We start from the raw sequence: 17,782 nt of genomic DNA, 5'->3' as shown, positions 1-17,782 counted from the left end.
AATATTTTATTCTTCCAATTAACAATGACTAAAGATGGAAAAATATTACTGATAAATAAAGAAAGTATATATATAAATCAATAGTAGAAACAATAACCAAATTTGACTACCCTATTTTCTGTGAACGTAAATTTTAATCACATTATTATCAAATAATTACGGTTTACCATGAAAAAGGAAATTAAGAAACATAAAAAAGTGGGAAATTGTTGTAAAGATAACATCAAAATCGGAATCGGATTGTTATTAAAGAAAATTGTGTATAACAGTTGATTGAACAACCGAACATTGGAAAATCTTCTAAATATAACATCAAAATCGGAACATTGCAAAACAATAGGACGAAAACCTCTCAATAGTTAGATTAAAGATGAAGAACATACCTTCTTCTGTTGATTGTAGTGTAGAAGATGAGAGTAATGGCTTCTTGAAACCCTAACCAACAATGGCGGTGAGAAGGGATAACCGAGAGAGGAGGTGAAAGTGATCTTGATGGGAATGGTGTTGCAGGTGATATGATGGTTTTGTTTTGAGTTGCACCAATTTTGAAGTAAATAAAATATAATTACAAATTCACCCCTTATAGATCTCTAATAGTTACAAAACTTTACAAAATCAATTTAACTAACAACTTACCATAAAATAGTACTTTACCAATAGTTTATAAATTGTAATATTTATATTTCAAAAAAATTTTACAAATTGTTTAAACGATTCAAAAATATGGTAGTTATACTTAAATAATTTAATTTAAAAGTGAATTACAATTATAATAAATCAAGATGTAAAATCAAATCAACAATTTATATACAAACATAAATTCAGAACTAAAAATTTGAAATTAAACTTTAATTTTTCAACTACAATTTTCCAAATATTTCTTTGTAAACAACATTTGAAGTTGTGTTCGTTGGCCTTCCATCTTTGTCAAATATTAAAAGCTTCACGCCATATCTGGTCTTTACTCTCGACAACGCAACATAAAGCTAACCATGTGAGAAAACGGGGTCTCTTAGGTACAGACCAACTCTGGAAAGAGACTGTCCTTGACTTTTGTTAATAGTCATGGCAAAACATACGATTATTAAATTTTTATATATTTTACATATTTTCTATATTTATATAGATATATAAAAAAATATATATGATATGTAAAATATAAAATGAGGAAAAATACGGAAATTTAAAATCTATATCTATAATCTATAAGAATATACATATAAAGATTAAAATAATTTTAAACATGCAATATACATTAAAATTATTAGTCTACAAAATTTAGAATCCATATTAGGTAAAATTGCTTGTAAATTAGTAAGGAAATCAAATTATGTATCATAGTTTTTATTATATATAGTCAAAAGTTAGAAAAATATTTACCATATTTTTGTTGTAAATAAAGGTAGGAAAAATAACAAAATATATGTATGTAAATTAATTATTACTATTTTCTTTTTCGTTTGAAATATAAGACATTTTGGAAAAATATATTATTTTAAAAGTCTATATACATTTAAAAACATAATTCAAAATAAAAAAAGATTACGTAAAGCAATTAACATTATTTTAGTATCGGTTTGGAATATGTGAAGAAATGTTGTATATGACATGTTAACGGCTACAGTATCAGTTCAAATGGTTGACTGTAGGAATCAATATCATAACCAAAAAAAGTTTTTGATATGGAAGGAAAGACACAAATATGAAAAGGAATGTAATAACAAAATGGTCTTATGCATTCAAACCAAGATTAATAGGTATTTATCAGATTTTTCACAAAAAAAAAAAGCTTTGTTTAAGAAACAACAGTTCAAAGGATAACATATACAACTATCCACCTTCAACCATGTCAACCACTACATACTACAAACATAACCGTCTAACCATACTTGACTAATACCCACCACATATCAAAAAACTAAAACAACCTACTACATTAACTGTTCTGCCAAAACGAAGCAAAAAAACCACAAATGCCAAGAGTCACGCACGAGCTATTTTCTTTATAGTCTTGTGTACAACGTTCGTCAACACCAAAAGCTGCGAAGACTTGATGTACTTAAAGAAAAGAGTGGCGCCGAACGGGATGTGATTTGATTTCAAGAAAGATGACCACTTGGTAAAACCATACCTGTAACCATCACCAGACTTCTCGGCTCTTGTTTTCATATTACTTAGCTCACAACTTAGGTTCTGGATACTAACGTCACGCAAGTTGTCAACAGATAGACAAAGATCATATGAAACATCAACACGTAAACGCTGAGAAACAAAGAGAACATATTAATTATTAAATTTATTAATCAAAGAATTTGTAGACAGTTAATAAAAAAATTATTATAAACATATCAGAAGGTATACCAGTTTGGTTTCAACAACTTTTGTGAACTCTAAAAATGAATTGTTTTTAGACCTTTTGACTTTACGTTTAGGGCAAACATTAGACGGGGACGTGGTGAATCTGCAAGCCTTACGCTTTGATTTAACCTATATATTTAAAATATATAAAATAAGTTTAATAGTTAAAAAGAACTATAATAATTTCATGAATAATTTATTAATAAACAATAAACAACATGTACTTACAGAAATGTTTTCAGAAGGCTTCGTCATATCAATGTCAACACAATCATTGTTGATAGGAAAGTTTGAACGCGTACGATAGGCGATATTATTGAGATCCATATCAACATTGGTTAACACCTAAAACAAATTAACAACTTCATAATAAAGTAAAATACATTATATGATACAAAATAAAATTTACATATTTAAAAAATATACTAAATTATGTTATTATTTGATATAAACCTTTGGATGAACAGTTTGATCACCACAAACAACCTTTGACTTCCCTTTCGTGTCAAACTTCAAAAAAAAAATGAATAACATAAAAAATAAGTGTATCATGAAGTAATTAATAGAATCTATACAATATATAAACAAACTTATAAAAAATATTACATCACATTAAGAGGTAGCAGATGGAGTATTTTTCAAAGCATCATTCTTTGTATTCCAACCATCCTTGAACTAAATAAAATAAAATAAAATAGTAGCACAATTAAATAGTATACATATATAATACATATAATAAAATCTGTTAATAATTTGAAGTTATTTACTTACCAGCTTCTTAGCTTCTTCCATCTCAATTTGGGCAGGTATAAGTCGATCAAATTTGGAGTCGTCAATATCCTAACAAATGACATTATAAGAATAAAAAAAAATTAATTCAAAAAATGAAGTGGTTGTTAAAGTTTGTTAGTATATATTAAAAAATAGTTACATACGTTAAAAATAACCTCAAAATTTGGAAGTTGAAAGTCACCAACACTATAACCAGAAAGACATTCTTCAACATGACTTTCATTAGTCTCTTGATTCTCCTTTTGTTTAGACTACATACAAACATTCCACATAATGTAAGACTAAAAAGATAGTATTAACAAATAATGAATAATAAATTATATAACACTAACCGCAGTCAATAAATCAAATCCTTCGTCTCCATAAATAGAATCGCCCAAAACAACAACTTCAACTTTCTTGAAATATATTTCAGCACCAGTCAACTGATTAAAAATAGATATCTCGAAAGTTTTATATCAAATACTTGTAAACAACATAGTAGCGCGAGTATCTAACGAAAGATCGTGAATCAGCTCAGAGAAACCATCAGTAAAGGCACTCCTGTCGGGCCATCCCTCCATCTTAACATTCCAATACCTATTTCCAACATACAGAGTTGCCTCACCACCTTTAAAACTTTTCCCGTAAAAGTCATTCTAGAATTTGTCCGCCATATGCTGAAAATTATTTACAAAACAACATAAACAAACAGAAATTAAAAAAGGAAAATTTTATAAAGCATATTTAATAGATTATACATATGACTTACAGTAGAGGTATCATCAGGAGAAACATTAGAGATGAAGGAGTTCTAAAAAACGCATGATTTAAATAGAGAAACATAAAATGTCGATCTTCCAATAGCCTTCACCAATAGATAATCATCCTTTTTGATACCAGAATCTTTAACAAATTTGGTGAATCCATCACCCAAGACAGGTCCCGAAACATTTCTTTTAAGTGTAACGACCCATGATAAGTCATCATCAATAAGTTCAATACATTGATCATATGGAACTTTTCCTCCCCATAATAAGCTTGAAAAATCATAAGGTATTTCCTATGAAATAAAACAAAAAACATAGAAGGTTAAATAACTTATTGTATGTTGAAAAAACAAAAACCAAAGAAAAATACCAAAAATATAGGATGATGTTCATCAATCAACCTTAAAAACGAAGGAGAGTTGTTTTTAGGATACATAACTGCAAAGGAAGTAAGCAATTTTTTAAAAAAATATAACCGTAACCTATTTATAGAAACAATGTCTAATTAAAGAAACAGACTTATAATTCAAATTTCAAAAATTAACCTTAAAAACAGTAGTCTATTTATAGGAAAAAATAAATTTTAAAAAGAAATTAAATGTTTCTTTAAAGCTAAATTGAACAAATGATAACTGAAAAATCAAAGAATATGAACTTCAAAACATTGATAATTTAATAAGAATAAAACACACTATATATATAAAAAAAAAACAATACCAAAAACATTTAAAAAATAAGATAAACTAACCTCTGTTGCTTGACGAATGGTGGGATTCAGATTGTTATAACGGATGTAAGGAATCACATGAAAAAATACAACAACCAAAATCATTAACTGCGATAAATGTGGAATAGATGATTAAGAAAAACCCGGAAACTTGATTTTATACATAACAAAAATCAACAAAAAAATTTGATGTAGATTTTGGTTTAAGAAAAAAATAAACATGTTCAATCTCTTAGATTAAAGATGTATACTACATAAACAACAGAGTAAAACAACATACCTTCAAGATTTATGGTCGGGTCTACAAAATCAGAAAAAAAAGAAGTTAATAGAGTTAAAAAAATTAAACATGTTCAATCGCTTAGATTAAAGATGAATACTACATAAACAACAGAGTAAAACAACATACCTTCAAGATATATAGGCGGATTTACAAAAATCAGAAAAAAAAAAGTTAATAGAAGTAGAAAGAACAAAGATTCAACATACCTTTAAATACAAAGGAATCAACGTCAGATCTTCATTCAGAACATATAATAACAAAGATTTAAGTTCAATTTGGTGTACGGAATAACATAAAATCTGTCACACCCCCAAATTACCACATAGGGAGTGTCCCTGTTAGGCGTGTGACATACCAATAACGAGCCACCAATTACATTGAACCCATACAAGTTATAAATAAAATCCCCATTATTAATAAAAACATCCTCAACAAGTTTAAACGAAAATCAATAAGTTCAGCGGAAGCAAATAAAAGAAAACATAATTAACTGTTTCAGTTTAAATGTGTGAAATCAATTAACCCATCATTCGTATCCAATCAGCACGACCCATGACCACACCAGCTACTTCAGACAGCAAGTTCCAAATCCGTATAACCTAACAACCTGCGAGCATGCAACAAGTGTATCAGACAACGCTGGTGAGTTCATAGTTTTACGAAAACGTTGTTTACCAAGTATGTAGTTAATCCATTGAAGTTAATTCCCGAAGTAATGTTGAAAACAATGTTGATAATACCCCAATACAAGACGGCTTCTGATTTACATTGCCCTTTCTCCAATGCTCCTATCAAAGCATTGGTCATGACTAGGTCATTAGTTCAACACCCGTCCTCCCAGGTACGGGGTGAGGTTGCCAAACCTAAGTAGCGCTACTAACTAATACCATGTTACCACCCAGGTAACCAAACAACACGGAGGGACTTTAAAGGTGATAGGAAGAGTATATTATCCAACATTCCCGTTTTTACCCCAAAGACTTATCCCTCCCAGGAATACCCACTGACTGTCCCAACCACCGGGACGCATGCTCAAGAGATGAACTCACCTTTGGTTTGCTCGGTAGATAAAGCGTTTGTCCTAACTTAGTCAACCACACCCTATTATGGTTACCCGACGTTAGGACGGTAACAAGTAATCACGTATAAGCTACACGTATCTAACACGTATTTGTCAAGTAGTGTACAAGCAACAATAATTAACTGTACTAAACATGTACACATATCACCATAGCAGTAACAGTTAAACATGTATACAATTAACAGTAATTAAGCCCAATACATTAGTCTGTGCGACTAGAACAAACAAAAATACAAATGTGCAAAAAGTGGTGGTGGGGTCGGACCATTTATTTGTGCGACCGACAATCAATGAACAAGTGGGGCCAGACATGTGTAGTGTGCGGTTATAATGATCCCAGATGAAATATTAGTGTGGGGTCCGGGCATTTAATTGTACAGCAAATGTTCCTTACCTTGTGTGAGTGTGTGATGAAGTTTTAAAATGGTTGTACAATATGCTATGAGAGAGGTACCCAAGTGTACGGTTATTTCAAACATTTCTCCACACAATATCCTAGATTAAATCTAATAAGACAAACAACCTTTTTATCCTATGATTTCTAATCACACCATGTTTGAGTTGTACCTTCTGTATATTTTATTGTACGCTGCCATTAACACCCATAATCAAGCTATTTGAGTTTTGAATACCAAGAAAAACCCAGATCATTCAACTGTTGGATTGAAATAATTTAGACAAGGAAAATTATTTAAATCATCATCATCCTACTGTTTTTTAACAACCTATCAGAGATCCTTCTCTATTATTAGTCATTTAACCCAACACAAAAATCAAATAAACACAAACAGTTCATAACCGAGATGTATTCAATCAAAGTGTCCGCATAATCATTCTCAACATTAACAAAACACTAGCAACCAATTCAACAACATTATACAATCCCAGTTATTGATTAACAATGATTATACACCATTATAATGCCATGAATCATAACCTAAGCATCATATTGATCGGCTAACCTTAACCGGGTTCGACATTAGAAATCATTAATAGAGTTCATCGTTAACATCACCCTTTATACAAATCATTCACACACAATGCTAATAATCATACAGTCTTAGCATATCAATATGAATTATCGACTATCATTACTAACAACATACGCCCGAACCTGATACAATTTACGAACCAATTCCAAGATCATACTTAGTCTACGCACCCACAAATTCACATATTATATATAACTCAATTTAACAACTAATATACATCGTATGGTGAAGAGACATACCAACCGGAGGAGTATTTGCAGATGGGAGGGTTACGAGAGAGAAGGGGGAGTTTTCCAATCGCTGATTATCGAACTCAAAAGGAAACGTGCTAGGGTTTCTTTCTTGTATACCATATAGTGCATGGAATCCTATCTATATAAATAAAATCGGAGGATCAAGTGGGCTGCCGAATCCCACTTTTGTTTTACTATCAATTGGGCTGCTAGGTGGGCCGGGGTATTAGGAGGTTCTAGTGTGGGCTGAGATACATAGAGGACTAAGGTGTGTGTGAGTGTGGTCCGACCCACTCTCGGCCCAATGTTTATGCACGACTCCTAGGTAACATCAAACACATATCAAACACATAAACGAATCCAACCACACGTTTAGTTGAAACCACATAGATTCACAATTGACGAGTTTAACATAACAAGAAGTTAAATAAGACGTTTAATGTAACAAGAGCGTGGAAAGGAGAGAATTACGAGAAATTAAGATTACAAGATCAAACGTTACTACCCTTGAAAGTTCGGGTTGTCACATCATCCCCAACTTGAAAGAAATTTCGTCCCGAAATTTAGCAAACAGTCACTGAGGAAGCTAGTTTTGTTAAGCGTTTTCGCGGGGTGTCACATCATCCCCTACTTGAAAGAATTTTCGTCCCGAAAATTGATATAAAACAATGGCTTGAAGTGAGTTCCGACGAACTCGATCTATAGATACTTTACAACGCCTGGGGGGGGGGGGGGGGGCTAATCTTGTGATCGGTGGAAATCATGGTATGGTTGTTAGCGTTTTGTTATATCAGTTGCCAATCAAAGAAACAGGGAATTAATGAGGTTCGTACAAAGAATCGAGCGAAACTGGGGTCCATTAAACATCCGAAGGATTTGGCCAGCAAATTTGTTGTCTAGAAACAATTTCTAGTAGTGGTGCATGGCGGCATGGCACAACAGGGAAGTTCGTTACATTGCGGTCGTGCGAGTGTATCATTTGTCCAATACAGAGTTTGGTGGGTAAAGATTAGTGTTGCAAAACGACAAACGCGTGTAACTGTGACTTCTTCATTTCTAGCGGCGATGACAAGTGAAAGTGATAAGGTTCGTCTACAGGGATGCGTGGGTATAGTTCTCCTAATCCCGTGTTCGTTCGGAAGTTCCATCTAGCGATGCCATCACATGGTTAGCTCTATTGAAACAAGGGTGCACTGGAGGCCCTTGTGATCGGTTTAATTGGCGCATTCGGTACCGTCCAAGTAATGCCTCCCACTTAAATCCAATGACCACGGTTTCCACCGGAGATTGTAGGTCGTGCAGTTCCTCTCCGCAACACCATCATGGTATATCGCTGGATCATCGGTACCCTCGGATAGAAGCGATGCTCCGCGTGTTGTAGGGTTGGGTTTCAAAAGCTGAAAAGATGTTCCCCGATTTTATTTCTCAGGAATTCACAGCTCCCCGCTATGCTAAGGAGGTTGAAGTTGCGAAACCTTCTAGAATCCTATGATGAAGCTGTGATAGTATCCAGTGAACCTAAGGGATTGCTGTATCCCAGAAGGAAATCAGGATTGGCATAAGGTCAGTCTGAAATTCCACCTAACGATGTGGAAGTAAACCAGGTAACTCTTCAGAAGACACGTCAGGAAATTCACGAATAACTGGAAGATACTCGATCTTCCTTTCTTAAAGTGGCGAACCAGTGACAAGAGCTAGTATAGCAGAGTAGCCCTTCCGTAGGCACTTCTGGGCTTTCACGATTGAGACTATGCCAACAATGGCACCACTACGGTGATCTTAAACTGATAAGGATTCCCCCTTGGGAGAGGGATACGCACGATTTTCTTTTTGCAAAGAATTTCTGCTTGATACATAGATAACCAAGTCCATGTCAACGACCACGTCAAAACTTACAAGAGTATTGGGGAGTAGGTCAATGTCGAACACTTGACCCACGAGATCAAGTTTATAACCAAAAAGAACATGAGAAGCTTCTATCGATTTACTATCAGTTAATTCTACGACATGCTTATTTACAAGAAAGGTGGGAGTCAGTCCTAATTGACGACTGAACCCTAAGGCACATAACTCCAATCGAAACAAGAGTCAAATAAAACAGAAGCAGAAAAAGATCATTCAAAGAAGACGTACCGGTCTCAACATTGCCATCATTGCGAGTCTCCCCCAGTGCCAATAGTAAATACTCTTCCACGTGCTCCGTTCCCACCATTGTTCCCATTGTTGTCGCTCCCAGTGTTGTTGTTGTTGCCCGCATTCTGATTAAACTGAGGGCAATCCCGCTTAAAATGACCCTCATCACCACACTGAAAGCACCCCTTTTGATTTCCCCGATTCTGTTGGGGCTGCTGCCTCTCCTGTTGCTGTGGCTGCTGCTGCGGCGGCTTTGGGAGCCAGACCCTACAATCTTTGGCCATATGGCCCACCTTGTTGCACCTATGACATACTCGGGTGCACGGTCCGCGATGGTGGAACATACACTTATCACACTTTGGTAGCTTTCCTGCGTAAGAACCCTGATTTGAATTGTTGCTCTGATTCTGATTCACAGAGGATGTCTGGCTGAAACTACGGTGGATGCTGTTGTCTGCCCTTTTCTGAGATTGGCTGGCACCGGTTGCTTTGTCAGTATCGTTCCATTTTCGCTTGTGATCACTAGCAGGTGTGGTAGCTGTAGCAGTCGAGGTAGTAGCAGAAACACGTGGCGGCAGGTTGCCACGTTCGACCTCTTGGTCAGTAATCTTATGTGCCAAACGGACGATACGGGGCAGATTGTCTAAGTTTGCAGCAGTAATGTACCCCTTAACAGCTGGTGCTAAGCCCTTGAGATACAACTCAATTCGCCGGGGTGGAGGTCGAGACATGTTAGGGCACAAAGTTGCTAAATCATTAGACCTCCTAGTGTATGCTTCAATCTCAGATCCCTCCATTTTCAGATTGTGGAACTCGTTCTCCAGTTTCTGAATCTCATCACGAGGACAATACTCCTCTCGCATCAACTCCTTGAAATCATCCCAGGTAGTGGCATTCGCCATCTCAATACCCAACATTTGCACTTGGGCATTCCACCAGGTTAAGGCACCATCCTCCAAGGTGCCTGTAGCATACTTCACACGGTCCCCCACGGGACAGTTGCACATAGCAAATACTGATTCAGCCTTCTCGAACCAACGTAAGAGTCCCACAGCCCCTTCAGTCCCACTGAAGGTCTGTGGCTTACAATCCATGAACATCTTGTACGTACAAGCAGGTGGATGGTTTTAATTCGCAGGTTGACCTAAAACGAAGGAAGTAAGACGCACAGGTAAGATTCGAGTATATGACACAAGGATAGAAAGTAATTGGCACATATCGTACCAGCCTGGTAAGCCGCTAGGGCTTCAGCTACACGAGTGTTGATCAAGTCGGTTAATTAGGCCTGGGTCATAGCAATGTGACCACGTCCACCACCTCGGCCTCCTCCACGTCCACTCATGGTTCTATATAAGAGAAGGGGACAATCTTAAGGGTCGAAATGAGGTAAAAGTCGAGTATCACATTGAAAACTACAAACTACCAAGTTTACACACAATGGGGCAGAACCCTTCCCACGCTCGTTAAGCCTCACTGGGATTTGCATGCACCTCGTGTTATTATTATGTGTGCACCCATAATAATAAGACGATTTGCATGCTTATCTCAGTGCCTCTTAACTTGCACTAAAAGGTTCCCCACATTCAAATAGCAAGCGAAAGGTTTTATAGGATCAAGAATCACAATAGTCGAAGGGAAGTGTCACACTAGCAGTTCACATAACAGGGGTTGGTAATGTAAGGGCTCATGCTGTTGTGCCAAGTGTGCATTCACGTGTAATGTTATATATAAGTGTACACTAGATATACTATGCAATAGTAAATGAGAAACGAACCTTGCAGTCTGGAGCTGAGTGTCATGGTCGATTTCGGTACTGTTCGGTTATAGTCTGGTTTTATGAAAACGTTTTAAAACCAAGTTCACTATAACCAGTGGCTCTGATACCAAACTGTCACACCCCCAAATTACCACATAGGGAGTGTCCCTGTTAGGCGTGTGACATACCAATAACGAGCCACCAATTACATTGAACCCATACAAGTTATAAATAAAATCCCCATTATTAATAAAAACATCCTCAACAAGTTTAAACGAAAATCAATAAGTTCAGCGGAAGCAAATAAAAGAAAACATAATTAACTGTTTCAGTTTAAATGTGTGAAATCAATTAACCCATCATTCGTATCCAATCAGCACGACCCATGACCACACCAGCTACTTCAGACAGCAAGTTCCAAATCCGTATAACCTAACAACCTGCGAGCATGCAACAAGTGTATCAGACAACGCTGGTGAGTTCATAGTTTTACGAAAACGTTGTTTACCAAGTATGTAGTTAATCCATTGAAGTTAATTCCCGAAGTAATGTTGAAAACAATGTTGATAATACCCCAATACAAGACGGCTTCTGATTTACATTGCCCTTTCTCCAATGCTCCTATCAAAGCATTGGTCATGACTAGGTCATTAGTTCAACACCCGTCCTCCCAGGTACGGGGTGAGGTTGCCAAACCTAAGTAGCGCTACTAACTAATACCATGTTACCACCCAGGTAACCAAACAACACGGAGGGACTTTAAAGGTGATAGGAAGAGTATATTATCCAACATTCCCGTTTTTACCCCAAAGACTTATCCCTCCCAGGAATACCCACTGACTGTCCCAACCACCGGGACGCATGCTCAAGAGATGAACTCACCTTTGGTTTGCTCGGTAGATAAAGCGTTTGTCCTAACTTAGTCAACCACACCCTATTATGGTTACCCGACGTTAGGACGGTAAACAAGTAATCACGTATAAGCTACACGTATCTAACACGTATAAGCTACACGTATCTAACACGTATTTGTCAAGTAGTGTACAAGCAACAATAATTAACTGTACTAAACATGTACACATATCACCATAGCAGTAACAGTTAAACATGTATACAATTAACAGTAATTAAGCCCAATACATTAGTCTGTGCGACTAGAACAAACAAAAATACAAATGTGCAAAAAGTGGTGGTGGGGTCGGACCATTTATTTGTGCGACCGACAATCAATGAACAAGTGGGGCCAGACATGTGTAGTGTGCGGTTATAATGATCCCAGATGAAATATTAGTGTGGGGTCCGGGCATTTAATTGTACAGCAAATGTTCCTTACCTTGTGTGAGTGTGTGATGAAGTTTTAAAATGGTTGTACAATATGCTATGAGAGAGGTACCCAAGTGTACGGTTATTTCAAACATTTCTCCACACAATATCCTAGATTAAATCTAATAAGACAAACAACCTTTTTATCCTATGATTTCTAATCACACCATGTTTGAGTTGTACCTTCTGTATATTTTATTGTACGCTGCCATTAACACCCATAATCAAGCTATTTGAGTTTTGAATACCAAGAAAAACCCAGATCATTCAACTGTTGGATTGAAATAATTTAGACAAGGAAAATTATTTAAATCATCATCATCCTACTGTTTTTAACAACCTATCAGAGATCCTTCTCTATTATTAGTCATTTAACCCAACACAAAAATCAAATAAACACAAACAGTTCATAACCGAGATGTATTCAATCAAAGTGTCCGCATAATCATTCTCAACATTAACAAAACACTAGCAACCAATTCAACAACATTATACAATCCCAGTTATTGATTAACAATGATTATACACCATTATAATGCCATGAATCATAACCTAAGCATCATATTGATCGGCTAACCTTAACCGGGTTCGACATTAGAAATCATTAATAGAGTTCATCGTTAACATCACCCTTTATACAAATCATTCACACACAACGCTAATAATCATACAGTCTTAGCATATCAATATGAATTATCGACTATCATTACTAACAACATACGCCCGAACCTGATACAATTTACGAACCAATTCCAAGATCATACTTAGTCTACACACCCACAAATTCACATATTATATATAACTCAATTTAACAACTAATATACATCGTATGGTGAAGAGACATACCAACCGGAGGAGTATTTGCAGATGGGAGGGTTACGAGAGAGAAGGGGGAGTTTTCCAATCGCTGATTATCGAACTCAAAAGGAAACGTGCTAGGGTTTCTTTCTTGTATACCATATAGTGCATGGAATCCTATCTATATAAATAAAATCGGAGGATCAAGTGGGCTGCCGAATCCCACTTTTGTTTTACTATCAATTGGGCTGCTAGGTGGGCCGGGGTATTAGGAGGTTCTAGTGTGGGCTGAGATACATAGAGGACTAAGGTGTGTGTGACTGTGGTCCGACCCACTCTCGGCCCAATGTTTATGCACGACTCCTAGGTAACATCAAACACATATCAAACACATAAACGAATCCAACCACACGTTTAGTTGAAACCACATAGATTCACAATTGACGAGTTTAACATAACAAGAAGTTAAATAAGACGTTTAATGTAACAAGAGCGTGGAAAGGAGAGAATTACGAGAAATTAAGATTACAAGATCAAACGTTACTACCCTTGAAAGTTCGGGTTGTCACAAAATCAACATCCGATCTTCATTCAAAACATATAATAACAAAGATTTATGTTCGATTTGGTGTATTTACCTTTGATCTTGATTCAAAGCATCATTCTTTGTATTCCAACCATCCTTGAACTACATAAAATAAAATAGTAGCACAATTAAATAGTATACGTATCTAATAGATATAATAAGATCTGTTACTAATTTGAACTTATACACTTACCAGGTTCTTAGCATCTTCCATCTCAATTTGAGCAGCTATATGTCGATCAAACTTGGAGTCTTCAGTGTCCTAAAAAAATGACACCATAAATATAAAAAAATAAGAATACAACAATGTACCGGTTGTTAAAGTTTGTTAGTATATATTAAAAAAATAGTTACATACATTAAAAATGGACTCAAAATTTGAAAGTTGAAAGTCACCAACACTATCACCAGAAAGATCTTGTTCAACATGACTTTCGTTAGTCTCATGTTTCTCCATGTGTTTGGACTACATATAAAAAATCCACATTAGTAACAATGTTAAAATAAAGTTCAACTAATAAGATAGTATTAATAAATAATTAATAATAAATTATATAACACTAACCGCAGTCAATAAATCAAATCCTTTATCTCCATAAATAGAATCGTCCAAAACAACAACTTCAACTTTCTTGAAATATATTTCAGTAAATGTTAAGTGATTAAAAATAGATACCTCGAAAGTTTTATATCCAACACTCGTAAACAACATAGTAGAGCGGGTATCTAACGAAATATCGTCAATCAGCTTAGAGAAACCATCAGTGAAGGCACTTATGTCGGGCCATCCCTCCATCTTAACATTCCAATACCTATTTCCAACATACAGAGTTGCCTCTCCACCTTTAAACCTTTCCCCGTAAAAATCTTTCCAGAATTTGTCAGCCAGGAACTGAAAATTATTTACAAAATAACATAAACAAACCGTAAAAAACAAAAAAAAAAATTCTAAAACAGACTTATTATATTATAAATATGACTTACAATAAAGGTATCATCAGGAACAACCTTACAGATGAAGGAGTTCTCGAAAACACATGATTTAAATACAGAAACATAAAATGTCGATGTTCCAATAGCCTTGACCAATAGATAATCATTCTTTTTGAGACCAGAATCTTTAACGAATTTGGTGAATCCATCACCTAAGACAGGTCCCGGAACATTTCTTTTAAGTCTAACGACCCAGGATAAGTCATCATCAATAAGTTCAAAACATTGACCATATGGAACTTTTCCTCCCCACAATAAGCTTGCAAAATCATACGGTATTTCCTATAAATCGAAACAAAAAACATATAAGCTTAAATAACTTATTGTCTGTTGATAAAATGAAAACCAAAGAAACATACCAAAAAATATAGGATCATAGTCATAAATCAACTTTAAAAACGAAGGAGCGTTGTTTTTAGGATCCATAACTGCAAAGGAAATAAGGAATTTTCTAAAAAAATATAACGGTAACTTATTTATAGAAGCAATGTCTAATTACAGAAACCGAGTTATAATTGAGAATACAAAAATTAACCTTAAAAACAGTAATATGTTTATGGAAACAAAAACATCTTTAGAAAGAAATTAAAGGTATCTTTAAGCCTAAATAGAAAAACTCATAACTGACAAAACTAACAATATGAACTTCAAAAGATAATGACATAAAGTTTCAAAATTATGCCTAAACAGAAAATTTAATAAGAAATAAGAAAGAGTATACATATCAAAAAACAAACAATACCAACAACATTTAGCTAACTTGTTTTGGTAGACGAACATTCCGAGTGCGAATTTCAAAAAAGATTGAGGGTTCACCATGGGAAAATACAAACAATAAATCATTCAGAATATATATTACTAATTTAAAAAAAATAGTGACACAAAATTTAATAAGAAATAAGAAAGACTATACATCAAAAAACAAACAATACCAACAACATTTAACTAACCTGTTTTGGTAGACGAACATTCCGAGTACGAATTTCACAAAAGATTGACGGTTAACCATGGGAAAATACAAACCATAAATCATTCAGAACATATATTACTAATTTAAAAAAAATTACTGAACAGAAAGGATAAAATTAAATATTACAAACTTAAAAAAGATTAAAAAAATATAAAATTTAACTAACCTCTTTTGTTTGTGGAATTATCGGAGTCCGATTTTTATCACAGATTACGGATTCACATAAAAAAATAAACCTAAAAACCAATCTTCAGATCTAAAAAACTTCACATCAAACAATAACCTAATAGATTATGTAACACATAGATCTAGACGATTACAGCCAAATTAAACCTAATCAATAACCAAAAACGATAAAATTCGCAATCAAAGAGCTAATAAGCCTAAATTCGTAAATACAAAATATATGTGAGATTGAAAGGAAAAGATTACCAGTAATCAAATCTTGATAGACCAACATGATGATGCTTCTGGAAAACAGTGGAAACAAAGAGAGCATCGAATCGGATTAACACACCTGCAACTTATGTTTACGGATCTACAAAAAAAATAAGAACAATGACAAACTTAGTATCAATCGAATCAGTTTTTAAAAAAAATCAACATCTATATAATCTAATAACACAAAGAAACCATATTTAGCTTTGATTTGGTAGATTTACCTTTGAATTTGATCAAATCTTGATAAATCTAAACACAAAAAACTAAATCAAAACTTTTTAATAGACAAAAAAAAAAAACAAACCTCAGTTGTCCGACCAAAAGCATCCCACGTTCAGACACCATCAAATGAATATAGTCCTTCAAGCCCTAGAAAAAAGACGTGCAGGTAGAATTTTTTCGGTGCTTATCATCAAAATACTTCTTGCTAACATGAATCTGTTATGGAACAACAACGACAAAGATGTGAGGTAGATTATATGTGAAGAAACAAAATAACATCAGAAAGAGAAATCAAAAGAATAAAATTAAAATCTACGCTAAGAAAAATAGATTGAAGGGTAAAACCACATACCTTCAATAGCGGAAGAAGATCTGATTAGAGAGATGAGAAATCGCTGTGACGTCCAGAAAGGTTGAGTTGATCTAGGGTTTGGTTTTAGGGTTGTGGAGATTGTTGAAGAGTATAGAAGAAGAATTAGAAAAAAAGACATATATAAAGGATCCATCATGATTGATCCAAATCCAAAAGTCCGACCCGAAGCTTTCTGGATCCCGTGTCCATTGTGAATTTGTGTGATTTCCCTCCTAAACTAAATTGCCACATCAGCCAAGATGGCCAAATACAAATGCCACCTAGCCCAAATCCATCTCATTTATATATATATATATATATATATATATATATATATATATATATATATATATATATATATATATAGATTAAGTTTAAATTTTTAGTTCGTAACTAATCTTATCTATATGAGTCTACTTTTAACTAATAATCCCTAAAAATATGCAACACAATCTACTACTATGTATGTAGTCAAGTTAATAAATAATTCTTTTAGAATTTACTAATATTATCTATAACAATATAGTTAAACTTATAATTCCTCAAAATTTGCAACCCAGTTTAGAATTTATCTAGTAAAAATTATAAATTTCTGGAGTATTTTATTTATATTACTTGTTATAAAAATGTTTATAAAATAATTAATTTTTTATTAACTTTATATCATACTAAATTCAGTTTTTGAGTTTAACTTTAAAGTTTATTACTTTATTACTTTTTAATTAAGAAATGCAAATTATTAGATTAATATCCAAAAATAACTGCCATATTTTATAATTTCAGATTGACTATATCTAACTGCAATATCTATTCATTGCAACTTTAGGATATTAACTTATATAAGTTCAGTTGACTTGTAAATTTAGGATATTAACTTTATTTTGAACTTTATTAGTATGGTTAATAACTGCATTATATTAACACCAAAGATAAAGTTCAAATATAAAATAAACTTTATTCATACGTCTAAGTCAAATATAACAACTGAAAATG

The sequence above is a fragment of the Helianthus annuus genome, chromosome 12 (genome assembly GCF_002127325.2).
Source record: "Helianthus annuus cultivar XRQ/B chromosome 12, HanXRQr2.0-SUNRISE, whole genome shotgun sequence".
In the NCBI taxonomy this organism is placed as follows: domain Eukaryota; kingdom Viridiplantae; phylum Streptophyta; class Magnoliopsida; order Asterales; family Asteraceae; genus Helianthus; species Helianthus annuus.
The sequence above is the reverse complement of the archived record's forward strand: the minus strand, read 5'-3'. Positions refer to the sequence as shown.